The sequence below is a fragment of the Notolepis coatsorum genome, assembly GCF_963971535.1.
Source record: "Notolepis coatsorum genome assembly, chromosome: 3".
Taxonomy (NCBI): Eukaryota; Metazoa; Chordata; class Actinopteri; order Aulopiformes; family Paralepididae; genus Notolepis; species Notolepis coatsorum.
Genome location: NC_140167.1, coordinates 49,948,115 through 49,959,530, shown reverse-complemented (window position 1 = coordinate 49,959,530; position 11,416 = coordinate 49,948,115).

The following is an 11,416-nucleotide window of genomic DNA, read 5'->3' as shown; positions in this document are numbered from 1 at the left end:
TACCGTGTATGATTGTTTTTTTCAGCGAGTGCAATAGGCACGTGAGTGTAGTCCAATAGATGTGTTTCTCGTCCACGTCAGACTCAGTGTGCGCGCACATCAAGGTGGCAAAAAGGAACATAATCCTGGTCAGAACAACATGGTGGACTACAATATATTTGCATTTGTTAGCCATGCTAGCGATCTAAACAATCAATCCATGCCAAAGCTAGTGTAAAGGTAAAAGGCTCACACCAGGCATGCGTTGGTGATTTCAAAGCACGTGTTTTATTGACGTCACGTGCACGCGTGCGCATAAATGTTCCCTCGCATGCGCACAGGATGTACCCTTCAATATATAAATAAATTATATTGTCAACAGATATGGTGGAAAAACAAACAATGTTTTAAATGTAATTGTAGTTACATTGTTAATTTAGTTTGTATTTACTTTTCTAGTTTAAGTTAATTCTGATCGTCATACTAACTTGTTTGGCTGAGTTAGGGGGAGGGAAGTCATGGGTGGGAATCTGGCGTTGTGGACAGTGACGCCTACAGGTCAGGTCTGGGCGCTTGCTCAGCGGAGGCAGGACTTGATGAAGGCAGCGTGACCTCCCACGCGTTACGCTTCACCAATGAGAGTCCTCGCTGCCAGGTGAAAAAAGAGTCACTGGCTGTCGCCGCGCGTGTTGGAGGAAGCGTGCGGATGACTTCAGGGTTCCCTTGTACCGACCAGTAGGAGAACATGCGCACAACAACAAGGCAGGGGAGGGGGGGGAAACAGAGACAAATCAAAGAAAGAGGATTAAAAAAAATAAAAAATTTATTCAATTAAAGGTGTCATGCAGTGCTATTCCTAGCACTATTTGGGCAACTTTACACACTTCCTGTGAGTCTATGTAACACATGTGTAATTTTTATTCCAAAAATAATCATTGTTTTATATTTCTAATCTTGTACTCAAAACCAGCATTTTTCAGCCTCATGAAAGCAGGCTATTATTGGCTTGGCTCCACCCACACTTTGAGTGACAGCCACCCACCAAATAGCTCCGCCCATCTCCCCGTCATTCCATCCAGGTAGAGGTCTGAGGTCTTAGGTTTCAGGTTTTTATTTCGACACGCAAAAACATATACCGATTTTACTAACTAATACAACATGGATGTACATTATGTTTGGGATCCAGAGAGCGACTCACAGTATGATTCCGAAGAAGAAGAAGAAGGCGATTTGCTACAGCGAGGCTTACATTACATCGTTTCCGATTGGTAAGTTGATTAATTGCACTATTAGTTACTTACTGTTATATAATAGTTGTGTACTTCTGTCGCGCGCGGCCCGTCGAAAACACACACTCACTAACGTTAGATTGTACTGACACTAACCCCCAAACAACAGCGATCGAGGCTTACGTTACATCGTTTCCGATTGGTAAGTTGATTAATTGCACTATTAGTTACTTACTGTTATATAATAGTTGTGTACTTCTGTCGCGCGCGGCCCGTCGAAAACACACACTCACTAACGTTAGATTGTACTGACACTAACCCCCAAACAACAGCGATCGAGGCTTACGTTACATCGTTTCCGATTGGTAAGTTGATTAATTGCACTATTAGTTACTTACTGTTATATAATAGTTGTGTACTTCTGTCGCGCGCGGCCCGTCGAAAACACACACTCACTAACGTTAGATTGTACTGACTGACACTAACTGTACTTGACGATTGAAATTGGGGGACCCTGATGTAAACAAGACGAAAGTCTTTCTCTGGCCTCCATCATAACAGTTGTTGGTATTGAGCAATACTGTAGCAATAGAAATATAGTATGTCATAAATATAGAGATGTAGCAGTACTGTCTATCTATATGTTACCATGACGATTGAAATTGGGGGACCCTGATGTAAACAAGACGAAAGTCTTTCTCTGGCCTCCATCATAACAGTTGTTGGTATTGAGCAATACTGTAGCAATAGAAATATAGTATGTCATAAATATAGAGATGTAGCAGTACTGTCTATCTATATGTTACCATGACGATTGAAATTGGGGGACCCTGATGTAAACAAGACGAAAGTCTTTCTCTGGCCTCCATCATAACAGTTGTTGGTATTGAGCAATACTGTAGCAATAGAAATATAGTATGTCATAAATATAGAGATGTAGCAGTACTGTCTATCTATATGTTACCATGACGATTGAAATTGGGGGACCCTGATGTAAACAAGACGAAAGTCTTTCTCTGGCCTCCATCATAACAGTTGTTGGTATTGAGCAATACTGTAGCAATAGAAATATAGTATGTCATAAATATAGAGATGTAGCAGTACTGTCTATCTATATGTTACCATGACGATTGAAATTGGGGGACCCTGATGTAAACAAGACGAAAGTCTTTCTCTGGCCTCCATCATAACAGTTGTTGGTATTGAGCAATACTGTAGCAATAGAAATATAGTATGTCATAAATATAGAGATGTAGCAGTACTGTCTATCTATATGTTACCATGACGATTGAAATTGGGGGACCCTGATGTAAACAAGACGAAAGTCTTTCTCTGGCCTCCATTGATTGATAATTTCATTCACCCTCAAATCTACTAGGTGCACGTGCGGAAATTGTGAACGGATGCCAACAGAGACTGAGAATGTATGCTGCATGGAAGTTCCACAGGTAAAGTAGTAACACAAACTTGCATCTTGGTAGCACTGAAAACCATGCATATGGCTAACGATTTAATTTTCTATATATATAGGTCAGACGTCGAATTAACCAGGAACCAACTGGACTACTGTGCATGGTTGATCATCCGGGATTGGATCCAGTGTGCTTCAACCCCTATACCATCAAAATGGCAACTAATATCTACAAGGCAGATTTTGGCCGGATACCAGAAAGCGGAATCAATAAGTAAATAATATTTATTACAGATTTATATATTTTTTTACAGGTGTTTCTCCATCTTGCATCTCTCAGACTATACTAATCTTTCTTGCAAACACAATCTAATCCTTATTGCACATCACATATAATCAATGCTTGCTACTGTCCAATGACATGACATGACAAATGGTTATTTCCCAGCTTTTTTTTTATTTTATTTGTGCATAAATATAATACTTGATTTTCTTCAGCCGTTTCAGATATATCGCGTACAGATGCTTTGTCGCGTGGTGCTTCGGCTACTTAGGCCGCAGAGTGAGGGTAGTAATCCCATCCTGTGTAGTGGTTCGAATCCGCACAGAATTTCCGGATGCTGATGGTGTCTATACTGGCTTCAGACCGGTACAGGATTGAAGCGTGACACATAGCTGGAAACCGCTTCTTCCATGGAAGGCCTGTCGAACTGTGCGCACAAATGTTCTGGGATGGCAATCGCCTCTACCACCTGGATATATTGTTGGGGGTCACGAAGGACGAAGTCAAACAGTAGCTCCATCAGCTGGTTGACATAGTCTGTAAATGAGAAATTGTTATTTGTTTTGTCATGTTAAAAAGGTTATTATTTATTCAATTTATTGTATTCCACTGTAAGTGGAAATATTTTTCTATTTATATAGGTCATGTGTGTGCAATAATAAATGTTGATATTTTTACTTACTGACTGTCGCTGGGATTTTCCTTGGTTTTATTGTGTGTCCACCTTTTTTGGCCTTTGGAAAACTCATCTTGTACGCCGGCTCTCCAGAAGCGTTTATGGCTTGCTGGCGATTTGAGTTTTCATTGAAATGCATGGCAGCTAGGTATAGTCTGAAAGGAAAATTTCAATAAGCACAAGCAATATATTTGTAGTTGATCTGAGGTTATCTAATGCAACATAATGAGTTATTTGACAAATCAGGAGTCCATAATTAGTCATTTGTACACAATATAAAATACCTGCAAAGCATTCCTATGTACGAAAAAAACACGTTTTTTGGGGCAAAACGTAAAATCACACTGTGATAGGACTCCAATGAAGACGTTTGATGGTGTGGACTCAATTTGGCGACATCTTTGATGATCCTTGTGTTTAGCAAAACCTTCTCGAGCTGGTGGGCCGGTTTTGAGTCTAAAGTAAAAAAGAAATTGCATTCAGATATTTCATTAGAGTATATTACAGTAGATTAGAATTATTCAAGCAAGTATACATTTGTAAATCACACCAATCTAGAATGAGGACATAAATAAATATGTTGAGTATATATTCATGATGAAAGACAGACAGACATACCAGGTTTAACCCACTTGCTACTATCTCTTGATACACGGTCAGCATGAAGACAACGCGGATAGAGTGGTTCTTCGTCGTGTTCATGTACATTCATCATGTGATTGAGACATGACTTCCACCTAGCAACCCTCTCATCGGCAGACTTCGACGTGGCAGCTGTCCAGTAGAGGTGGTTAGAAATGTGCGGGCGCCACTTTTTTATGACCTTGCAGTCTTTCGCCTGTGCAATTTTGTCAAGCTTCTTAGACAGACCTTGAATTACATAACATAACATAACATTACATAACAGTCGTATGACATACATGACATACAGATAGACAGTACTGCTACATCTACATTTTTTGACATACCAGATTTGCTATTACAGTACTGGTTGGGTGGGTGGGGGGGGGGGGGGTTGGTAGGAGGGGTGGAATTGCTCCCTCCCGATGAGCTGGTTTGCACCTTGCATGGCTGCCTCTGCCGTGAATGTGTGAGTGAATGGGTGGGTGAAAAAAGTGAGGAACAAATTGTAAAGCGCTTTGGATAAAAGCGTTATATAAATGCACCATTTACCATTTACAAACTTGATTGACTGGTTGGAGTACTGCTACATCTATACATTTTTTGACATACCAGATTTGCAATTACAGTACTGGTTGGGTGGGTGGGGGGGGGGGGGGGGGGGGGTTGGTAGGAGGGGTGGAATTGCTCCCTCCCGATGAGCTGGTTTGCACCTTGCATGGCTGCCTCTGCCGTGAATGTGTGAGTGAATGGGTGGGTGAAAAAAGTGAGGAACAAATTGTAAAGCGCTTTGGATAAAAGCGTTATATAAATGCACCATTTACCATTTATAAACTTGATTGACTGGTTGGAGTACTGCTACATCTATACATTTTTTGACATACCAGATTTGCAATTACAGTACTGGTTGGGTGGGTGGGGGGGGGGGGTTGGTAGGAGGGGTGGAATTGCTCCCTCCCGATGAGCTGGTTTGCACCTTGCATGGCTGCCTCTGCCGTGAATGTGTGAGTGAATGGGTGGGTGAAAAAAGTGAGGAACAAATTGTAAAGCGCTTTGGATAAAAGCGTTATATAAATGCACCATTTACCATTTACAAACTTGATTGACTGGTTGGAGTACTGCTACATCTATACATTTTTTGACATACCAGATTTGCAATTACAGTACTGGTTGGGTGGGTGGGGGGGGGTTGGTAGGAGGGGTGGGATTGAATGTGGGATGCCTTTCGACATACCTTTGGCCACGTGCCACACATCGTAGAAGTGTTTGATGTCGTGATCTCTCAGGTACTTTTGGATCTGCGGGTGACGGTCTGTGACAATACAGTCCAAGGTCACGGATTTGGCGTCCAGAAGAGCGAGGCTTCTCCTCAAGCCCTCTAGTTCCATATGGTAGCTGCCTCCCACCTCATTGCTCTGGAACAAGGAAGGGAAGAGCAATGAAATAGCCTTTTCAAAATTCCACAATTAACATTTCCTAACCCCCGCTCACACACACAGCCAGCCAGACCACTTCACACCCCGCTCACACACACAGCCAGCCAGACCACTTCACACCTACAGCGATTCAAGATTCAAGACCGAAAGCTTTGTGTTCGTTTGAGCACAATGAAGGGTGCAGTGTCTCTTCAGACTTGTTAATTACCTGAATTAGTTGGACGTCTATGACATGATTGGTGGCGAGTTCCATCACAGAGTAACTTCCGTACTTAGCACTGTGGCCTGTTGAAAATAATAATAACAATTTCAATCAATGTAGTGCAATATTAAAAATGTATTCATAAAGTAGGAATTTGTCATTGGGGAGCTTTTTCTAACCTGGACTATCGGCTCGCATGTCACCGCCGATTATCACGCTTTCTTTCTCGCTTAATCTGGCGAGGGTAACGTCTTGGTCCTTAGACCACAAACTTAGAACAGCAGGTTCCAAGAACTTCTTGGCGTGTTCCCGAAACGCTCTGTACTTTATTGTGGAGACGTGTAACGCATTTAGGACCTAAAAGAATAAATGAATAACGCTTTGTTAATATGCACGTGTGAATCACAAACAAAAACATAATGTATATCTGACTTGTCAATCAAATCAATCAAATCAAATACCTTCTCCATTTGGGTGAAAGATGAGCCAGTGAAAAAAACTGCTGCAGAAAGCTGAATATTTCCAGCTGGTGTGCTGCCGATGAGAGGCTGACTCGCCCATTTACGGCTGTATTTACAACCGGGGCAAACTTGGGAGACAGCCAAGAAGGTCCCTCGCGTAGTTTTGGTGATATGACATTGAGCATCGCACACCGGACACTGTTGAAATAATTCCAGTAGACTGTCTTCGTAAACGATGTATTTCTGGACCTCATAGATTGGTTTTGACGGTTCCCTGCTCGAGAAAAACACAAATAAATAACACGGCACAACTATATAGCTTTTGTATTTTTACGGGCCATGGAGATGTTTGTAACAACTAACTTACGCTAGAATCGAGGGCTCGCTAATCAAAGAGTCAATGTTGAAAGTGGAATCCTGCGGCTCTGGAACATCGATCGAGCTGTAGGTCACTTCATCGTCATCAGACTCCAGTCGTGGTCTTTTACTGGGTCTAAACCCCTTCACAGGTGTTGACGTGGATGGTCCCTGTTGATTAGACCAGTATCCAGTATTTTGTGTCCCCACCGAGACCGACACGACTTTCGCCTGAACACCTATTTACAAAACATAGTTTAGTCAAACAAGGGATTTATTGATAACTTTGCTCACTCACTCACTCACTCACTCACTGACTCACTGACTCACTCACTCACTCACACACTCACACACTCACACATTGTGACCTGCTCTGGCGTAACACCAACATGGTCACCACACTAGAGCTAGCATTGTGACCTGTGTAACACCAACATGGTCACCACACTAGAGCTAGCATTGTGACCTGTGTAACAACAACATGGTCACCACTAGAGCTAGCATTGTGACCTGTGTAACACCAACATGGTCACCACACTAGAGCTAGCATTGTGACCTGCTCTGGCGTAACACCAACATGGTCACCACACTAGAGCTAGCATTGTGACCTGGTGTAACAGCAACATGGTCACCACACTAGAGCTAGCATTGTGACCTGGTGTAACAGCAACATGGTCACCACACTAGAGCTAGCATTGTGACCTGTGTAACAACAACATGGTCACCACTAGAGCTAGCATTGTGACCTGTGTAACACCAACATGGTCACCACACTAGAGCTAGCATTGTGACCTGGTGTAACACCAACATGGTCACCACACTAAAGCTAGCATTGTGACCTGGTGTAACAGCAACATGGTCACCACACTAGAGCTAGCATTGTGACCTGGTGTAACAGCAACATGGTCACCACACTAGAGCTAGCATTGTGACCTGTGTAACAACAACATGGTCACCACTAGAGCTAGCATTGTGACCTGTGTAACACCAACATGGTCACCACACTAGAGCTAGCATTGTGACCTGGTGTAACACCAACATGGTCACCACACTAGAGCTAGCATTGTGACCTGGTGTAACAGCAACATGGTCACCACACTAGAGCTAGCATTGTGACCTGGTGTAACAGCAACATGGTCACCACACTAGAGCTAGCATTGTGACCTGTGTAACAACAACATGGTCACCACTAGAGCTAGCATTGTGACCTGTGTAACACCAACATGGTCACCACACTAGAGCTAGCATTGTGACCTGGTGTAACACCAACATGGTCACCACACTAGAGCTAGCATTGTGACCTGCTCTGGCGTAACACCAACATGGTCACCACACTAGAGCTAGCATTGTGACCTGGTGTAACACCAACATGGTCACCACACTAGAGCTAGCATTGTGACCTGCTCTGGCGTAACACCAACATGGTCACCACACTAGAGCTAGCATTGTGACCTGGTGTAACAGCAACATGGTCACCACACTAGAGCTAGCATTGTGACCTGGTGTAACAGCAACATGGTCACCACACTAGAGCTAGCATTGTGACCTGTGTAACAACAACATGGTCACCACTAGAGCTAGCATTGTGAGCTGTGTAACACCAACATGGTCACCACACTAGAGCTAGCATTGTGACCTGGTGTAACACCAACATGGTCACCACACTAGAGCTAGCATTGTGACCTGGTGTAACAGCAACATGGTCACCACACTAGAGCTAGCATTGTGACCTGGTGTAACAGCAACATGGTCACCACACTAGAGCTAGCATTGTGACCTGTGTAACAACAACATGGTCACCACTAGAGCTAGCATTGTGACCTGTGTAACACCAACATGGTCACCACACTAGAGCTAGCATTGTGACCTGGTGTAACACCAACATGGTCACCACACTAGAGCTAGCATTGTGACCTGGTGTAACAGCAACATGGTCACCACACTAGAGCTAGCATTGTGACCTGGTGTAACAGCAACATGGTCACCACACTAGAGCTAGCATTGTGACCTGTGTAACAACAACATGGTCACCACTAGAGCTAGCATTGTGACCTGTGTAACACCAACATGGTCACCACACTAGAGCTAGCATTGTGACCTGGTGTAACACCAACATGGTCACCACACTAGAGCTAGCATTGTGACCTGGTGTAACAGCAACATGGTCACCACACTAGAGCTAGCATTGTGACCTGTGTAACAACAACATGGTCACCACTAGAGCTAGCATTGTGACCTGTGTAACACCAACATGGTCACCACACTAGAGCTAGCATTGTGACCTGCTCTGGCGTAACACAAACATGGTCACCACACTAGAGCTAGCATTGTGACCTGGTGTAACAGCAACATGGTCACCACACTAGAGCTAGCATTGTGACCTGGTGTAACAGCAACATGGTCACCACACTAGAGCTAGCATTGTGACCTGTGTAACAACAACATGGTCACCACTAGAGCTAGCATTGTGACCTGTGTAACACCAACATGGTCACCACACTAGAGCTAGCATTGTGACCTGGTGTAACACCAACATGGTCACCACACTAGAGCTAGCATTGTGACCTGCTCTGGCGTAACACCAACATGGTCACCACACTAGAGCTAGCATTGTGACCTGGTGTAACAGCAACATGGTCACCACACTAGAGCTAGCATTGTGACCTGGTGTAACAGCAACATGGTCACCACACTAGAGCTAGCATTGTGACCTGTGTAACAACAACATGGTCACCACTAGAGCTAGCATTGTGACCTGTGTAACACCAACATGGTCACCACACTAGAGCTAGCATTGTGACCTGGTGTAACACCAACATGGTCACCACACTAGAGCTAGCATTGTGACCTGCTCTGGCGTAACACCAACATGGTCACCACACTAGAGCTAGCATTGTGACCTGGTGTAACAGCAACATGGTCACCACACTAGAGCTAGCATTGTGACCTGTGTAACAACAACATGGTCACCACTAGAGCTAGCATTGTGACCTGTGTAACACCAACATGGTCACCACACTAGAGCTAGCATTGTGACCTGGTGTAACACCAACATGGTCACCACACTAGAGCTAGCATTGTGACCTGGTGTAACACCAACATGGTCACCACACTAGAGCTAGCATTGTGACCTGCTCTGGCGTAACACCAACATGGTCACCACACTAGAGCTAGCATTGTGACCTGGTGTAACAGCAACATGGTCACCACACTAGAGCTAGCATTGTGACCTGTGTAACAACAACATGGTCACCACTAGAGCTAGCATTGTGACCTGTGTAACGCCAACATGGGTCACCACACTAGAGCTAAATTTGATTTGCAAATACAGTACTGTTTGTGATACTGAAGGAGTCAAGAAAAGGGAGTATATACATTTGACTGTATATACTGTATATATACTGTATATTGACAACCATACTGGGTAATTTACATTGGAGGTGGGGGGGGGGGGGGGGGGAGACACTATACAAACAATCCACATTCCTTTACAGCTTTGGGTGAAAGCGGTGGGTGAAGGGGGCCAATCTAAACAATTCTGGGTCACATTATTACACATTATTACATTACATCACACTGAGTTACAAACCTACCTTGACTCTTGACATGCGAACGAAGTGTTTTCATAGAAAGCTGTGTACCAACAGAACGAATCTTTGGGTTGTCTGTCTGGCAACTGAAGTCCCTTGAAGCAGGAGAAAGGCGTACATTGCCGCTGGACTTGTGGTGGCCTAAGAGTTACCAAATCGTAAATCAATTACAATATAATACAAGCCACTAAATATAACGTTACCTTGTTTACCTCTCACTAGTTGTGTTCTTTTATTTAGAAGTTATGACTAGCTTGCTTCAATAGTTTTCTATAACGTTACTTTATAAAGAGCAGCAGTTACTATAACGTTAGATGGTATTTATGATAACATATCTCACACGACATATCTACTTACTATTTCTTGTGTCGGGTCGCGTATTGAAGGCACAGCTCTTTTGGTTAGAACCAACATGGAGACCACTCCAGCATCAAAAATACCTTGATTGGTGACGTCGTCGGCGGAGAAATGTGCAGTACAAACCCGAGTATTAGACGTTGCGACGGAACTTGGAGGGTCACCAAAAAGGAACTTGTTCCATTGTTGGCGAAGTTCGGCATCAACGGGAAAACTGTGCAAAGACTTCTTGGTAGCTCTACAACCAGGAACATTACATGTTCTGCGGGGTTTGCTGCTCATCGTGAAATTGAGGCGAGTGACGGCAATTTCTGTTTCCAGGTTGTATCGGCTCCAGGTACCAAGAATGGAGGCGGGCATTAGGTAAAACCACACAGCCAATCACATCACCTTGCGCTATAAACAGCGCCCTGTGACGTGCACCAGGTCGTCAAATCAACATGACCTGATTTACTAGAGGCAAACAGGGGATGGGCTGTAGCTGAGGAATTCGTCAATATAGTATTTAGGCCCAAAAACACATTGATACGAACTCCTATTACTATAATACAATGCTAGAGACTGAAAAATGACATTTATAATGCATAGCCCCTTTAACCAGTTCGAACGAGGGCCTAAGCTTAACCGTTCAAAACAAGGCGGACATTAATAATTAATAAAATAATAAAATTTATAAAATGTTCAATCTATTAATCAATCAAAGCGGGGAACATAGAACCCGGGGAACATAGGACCCGGGGAACATAGGGATGATCCCGTCTGACTCAGGCAAACCACCACACACCAAACCTGTGAAGTGTGAATATGATTGCCA